The sequence below is a fragment of the Garra rufa genome, chromosome 8, assembly GCF_049309525.1.
Source record: "Garra rufa chromosome 8, GarRuf1.0, whole genome shotgun sequence".
Classification (NCBI taxonomy): Eukaryota; Metazoa; Chordata; class Actinopteri; order Cypriniformes; family Cyprinidae; genus Garra; species Garra rufa.
The window spans coordinates 563,009-569,008 of NC_133368.1; positions in this window are offsets into that span (position 1 = coordinate 563,009).

Genomic DNA, 6,000 nt, shown 5'->3' on the forward strand with positions numbered 1-6,000 from the left:
CCTGACACAGTCGTACCTGGAGCCAGTGCTGTGCCTGTATCTGACGCTGTCATCCCTGGGCCTGACACAGTCATTCCTGGAGCCAGTGCTGTGCCTGGACCTGTCGCTATCATCCCTGACACAGTCGTTCCTGGAGCCAGTGCTGTGCCTGGACCTGTAGCTATCATCCCTGGGCCTGACACTGTCGTTCCTGGAGCCAGTGCTGTGCCTGGACGTGTTGCTATCATCCCTAACATAGTCGTTCCTGGAGCCAGTGCTGTGCCTGGACCTGTCGCTATCATCCCTAACATAGTCGTTCCTGGAGCCAGTGCTGTGCCTGTATCTGACGCTGTCATCCCTGGGCCTGACACTGTTGTTCCTGGAGCCAGTGCTGTGCCTGGACCTGTCTCTATCATCCCTGACACAGTCGTACCTGGAGCCAGTGCTGTGCCTGGACCTGTCGCTATCATCCCTGACACAGTCGTACCTGGAGCCAGTGCTGTGCCTGTATCTGACGCTGTCATCCCTGGGCCTGACACAGTCATTCCTGGAGCCAGTGCTGTGCCTGGACCTGTCGCTATCATCCCTGACACAGTCGTTCCTGGAGCCAGTGCTGTGCCTGGACCTGTCGCTATCATCCCTGGGCCTGACACAGTCATTCCTGGAGCCAGTGCTGTGCCTGGACCTGTCGCTATCATCACTGACACAGTCGTTCCTGGAGCCAGTGCTGTGCCTGGACCTGTCGCTATCATCCCTGACACAGTCGTTCCTGGAGCCAGTGCTGTGCCTGGACCTGTCGCTATCATCCCTGACACAGTCGTTCCTGGAGCCAGTGCTGTGCCTGGACCTGTCGCTATCATCCCTGGGCTTGACACTGTCGTTCCTGGAACCAGTGCTGTGCCTGGATCTGTCGCTATCATCCCTCGGCCTGACACAGTCTTTCCTGGAGCCAGTGCTGTGCCTGGACCTGTCGCTATCATCCCTGGGCCTCACACTGTCGTTCCTGGAGCCAGTGCTGTGCCTGGACCTGTCGCTATCATCCCTGACACAGTCGTTCCTGGAGCCAGTGCTGTGCCTGGACCTGTCGCTATCATCCCTGACACAGTCGTTCCTGGAGCCAGTGCTGTGCCTGGACCTGTCGCTATCATCCCTGACACAGTCGTTCCTGGAGCCAGTGCTGTGCCTGGACCTGTCGCTATCATCCCTGGGCCTGACACAGTCGTTCCTGGAGCCAGTGCTGTGCCTGGACCTGTCGCTATCATCCCTGGGCCTGACACAGTCGTTCCTGGAGCCAGTGCTGTGCCTGGACCTGTCGCTATCATCCATGGGCCTGACACTGTTGTTCCTGGAGCCAGTGCTGTGCCTGGACCTGTCGCTATCATCCCTGACACTGTCGTTCCTGGATCTAGTGCTGTGCCTGGACCTGTCGCTATCATCCCTGACACAGTCGTTCCTGGAGCCAGTGCTGTGCCTGGACCTGTCACTATCATCCCTGGGCCTGACACTGTCATTCCTGTAGCCAGTGATGTGCCTGGACCTGTCGCTATCATCCCTGACACAGTCATTCCTGGAGCCAGTGCTGTGCCTGGACCTGTCACTATCATCCCTGGGCCTGACATTGTCGTTCCTGGAGCCAGTGCTGTGCCTGGACCTGTCGCTATCATCCCTGACACAGTCGTTCCTGTAGCCAGTGCTGTGCCTGGACCTGTCACTATCATCCCTGGGCCTGACATTGTCGTTCCTGGATCTAGTGCTGTGCCTGGACCTGTCGCTATCATCCCTGGGCCTGACACTGTCATTCCTGTAGCCAGTGATGTGCCTGGACCTGTCGCTATCATCCCTGACACAGTCATTCCTGGAGCCAGTGCTGTGCCTGGACCTGTCACTATCATCCCTGGGCCTGACATTGTCGTTCCTGGAGCCAGTGCTGTGCCTGGACCTGTCGCTATCATCCCTGACACAGTCGTTCCTGTAGCCAGTGCTGTGCCTGGACCTGTCACTATCATCCCTGGGCCTGACATTGTCGTTCCTGGATCTAGTGCTGTGCCTGGACCTGTCGCTATCATCCCTGGGCCTGACACTGTCATTCCTGTAGCCAGTGATGTGCCTGGACCTGTCGCTATCATCCCTGACACAGTCATTCCTGGAGCCAGTGCTATGCCTGGACCTGTCACTATCATCCCTGGGCCTGACATTGTCGTTCCTGGAGCCAGTGCTGTGCCTGGACCTGTCGCTATCATCCCTGACACAGTCGTTCCTGTAGCCAGTGCTGTGCCTGGACCTGTCGCTATCATCCCTGGGCCTGACACAGTCACAGCCAGTGCTGTGCCTGTACCTGTAGCTATCATCCCTGACACAGTCTTTCCTGGAGCCAGTGCTGTGCCTGGACCTGTCGCTATCATCCATGGGCCTGACACTGTCGTTCCTGGAGCCAGTGCTGTGCCTGGACCTGTCGCTATCATCCCTGGGCCTGACACTGTTGTTCCTGGAGCCAGTGCTGTGCCTGGACCTGTCGCTATCATCCCTGACACTGTCGTTCCTGGAGCCAGTGCTGTGCCTGGACCTGTCGCTATCATCTCTGACACAGTCGTTCCTGGAGCCAGTGCTGTGCCTGGACCTGTCGCTATCATCCCTGGGCCTGACACTGTCATTCCTGGAGCCAGTGCTGTGCCTGGACCTGTCGCTATCATCCCTGATACAGTCGTTCCTGGAGCCAGTGCTGTGCCTGGACCTGTCACTATCATCCCTGGGCCTGACACTGTCGTTCCTGGAGCCAGTGCTGTGCCTGGACCTGTCGTTATCATCCCTGGGCCTGACACAGTCTTTCCTGGAGCCAGTGCTGTGCCTGGACCTGTCGCTATCATCCATGGGCCTGACACTGTTGTTCCTGGAGCCAGTGCTGTGCCTGGACCTGTCGCTATCATCCCTGGGCCTGACACTATCATTCCTGGAGCTGTCATTGGATCTGTTATTTTATTAATATTCATTTTTGTTATTTAAACATGTTGTCTGTTTGTTTCTATATTTGTTTACTATTTGTCTGTTCACATTATGCAGAGTTTAGCTCCAACCTTGATCGAACTCACCTGCCTAAAGATCACTAATTAACTTAATTAACTTGTTCACCTAATTAACTTGTTCAGGTGTGTTTTATTAGGGTTGGAGCTGAATTCTGAAGGAAAATGGATCATGAGGCCAGAGTTGAGAACTCCTGTTTTATATTTATTTTGGTACCATTTTGTATCCTACCATCTATATTTTGTCTTACTTCCTTAATCTGTAATACCTGAATTTCACCCCCGGGAGTAGTGTGTAAAGGAGCAAGCAAGACGGGCAGATCCATGTGCAAGTTTTTATTCTTAGACAGAGATATGGTCATTCAACAGGCAGGGTCGAACACTGGCAAACAGCTACATGCTGCTACAATGCTTCTAATTGGCCATTGAGTTCACACGCTCAAACTCGTGACTTTTGGCCAAGTATGGTGTGCCGTACTTGGAATTTGTGCTCTGCATCTCACCCATCCAAGCGTGCACACCGCAGTGAGTAGTAAACACCCAGACAAACACACCATGAACACACACACAGAGGGAAGCAACTGGGGACTCAAGGGCACCGAATGAGGGTGGAAAAGAGCACTGGTCAGTGAAATGAATCAACTTCCCAAAGTACTGGTACTTTTCATAACACTACCCGGGGGTATTGATAGTTGTCTATCTTATCTCATCTTGAGTACCTGGATCTAACTGTGTGCCCTGACCTCTTGCTGTGCTTGGAACCATTACTGTGCCCTGATGTGACACTGTACCTGAAGCTCTCACTGAATTTAGGACTTCTAGCTTTCCTATGTTTTTCATGTTGAGAGTCTGAAAAACACAAAGAATGTTCTTATACTTAGCATGATTGTTTCTTAAAATGTGGCTGATTTAATATGATGAGTAAATACTCACTGGATGTGGACACTTCTCTCCCCTGAGACCCACCAGCAAACTCAACTGAACAAGGACTGAACAAGGCTGAAATTTCCAAAACATAGAATTAAACATGAAACTGCATTCATGTTATGTATATAACATGAATGTATATACACAAGACCAACTCTTACTGCTCCGGCCTAGTCACTCACTTGCCCCTCAGATCCCGAGAGAAATGCAGGCGAATACAGGGACGGAGAACATTCGTCGGGCACGGATGCGAAAGAGGGGGAAACGTGGCGGTGTTCGGCAGAGATTACGGCGAAGGGCGGAAAGACCACCACTACCATCGATGCTTCTTTGCAACACCCGCTCCTTGAGAAGCAAAATGGAGGAGCTCAGAGTTAATTCCAGAGTTCGACATGAGTATCGGGATTCATGCCTGCTTGTGTTCACTGAGACGTGGTTACGAGAGGACACATCCGACTCGCTCGTTGCCCTGGAAGGCTTTTCTCTGGTGTGCTCTGTTAGGAATAACAACTCAGGCAAGAGCAAAGGAGGTGGTATTTGTGTTTACGTTAACCGAAAGTGGTGCTCGCCGTTCTCCGTGAGAGAACTGGCCTGTAACTCAGACATTGAACTGGTATGTTTAAGCCTTAGACCTTTTTATCTTCCACGTGAATTTGGGAACATTTTATTATGTACCGTTTACATTCCCCCCAGTGGCAGTGCTGCAAATGCAGCTAAATTTTTAGCAGACTGTGTTCACAGACAATTTGTCATGATCGGGGCTGTGGGGTTTCCCTCAGCCACCTGAGGTCGCTTTCCTGCACTGCACTCCTTGATTGTCACTTGTCTTTGTCATTAGCACTAATCACCCATATCTGTTCACTATCAGGACTATAAGTACCCTTCACTGCTCATTCTGCTTGATGTCTGCATTGTCTCGTGTCATGTTTGTACTTTTGTGTTCCTGTCTCCCTAGCATTTTGATCGTGTTCTTGGTTTAGTTTATTTAGTTTTCAGTTTATGTCATATTGTGCCGTGTTGGCCTTTTTGGTTTTGTTTTGCTATTATTGTTATTAAATTCTTTACTTACCCTGCATTTGGACCCAGATCTCCTTACTCCAACGTGACAGAATGCAGACATCGCTGATGGGTCCAGCGGGGAGGAATTTTTTTGAAGAGGCGGCGGACGCACGTTTGGGGGCAGCGACCATCCGCTCTGTTCCTGACACTGCCGGGATGTCATTCGAGGCGGCATCGGCCGCTAGATTCAAGTTTATCTACGCCTGCCTGGCGGCGGTGGACGCCCGCAGTGCCGAGACTGCGAGGAGGCGCCCCGGCTTTGCGGAGGGGGTGGAAGCGCTCTTTCGCGGGGAGGTGGCGACAACCACTATCTCCGTGCCTGAGGCAACGACGTCCGCTATCTCCGTGCCTGAGGCGGCGACGTCCGCTATCTCCGTGCCTGAGGCGGCAACGTCCGCTATCTCCGTGTCTGAGGCGGCAACGTCCACTATCTCCGTGCCTGAGGCGGCGACGTCCGCTATCTCCCTGCCCGAGGCGGCGACGTCCGCTATCTCCGTGCCCGAGGCGGCGACGTCCGCTATCTCCGTGCCCGAGGCGGCAACGTCCGCTATCTCCGTGCCTGAGGCGTCAACGTCCGCTATCTCTGTGCCTGAGGCGGCGACGTCCGCTATCTCCGTGCCCGAGGCGGCAACGTCCGCTATCTCCGTGCCTGAGGCGGCGACGTCCGCTATCTCCGTGCCCGAGGCGGCAACGTCCGCTATCTCCCTGTCTGAGGCGGCAACGTCCGCTATCTCTGTGCCCGAGGCGGCAACGTCCGCTATCTCCGTGCCCGAGGCGGCAACGTCCGCTATCTCCGTGCCCGAGGCGTCAACGTCCGCTATCTCCCTGCCTGACGCGGCGACGTCCGCTATCTCCGTGCCTGAGGCGGCGACGTCCGCTATCTCCGTGCCTGAGGCGGCGACGTCCGCTATCTCCCTGCCTGAGGCGGCGACGTCCGCTATCTCCGTGCCTGAGGCGGCGACGTCCGCTATCTCCGTGCCTGAGGCGGCGACGTCCGCTATCTCCCTGCCTGACGCAA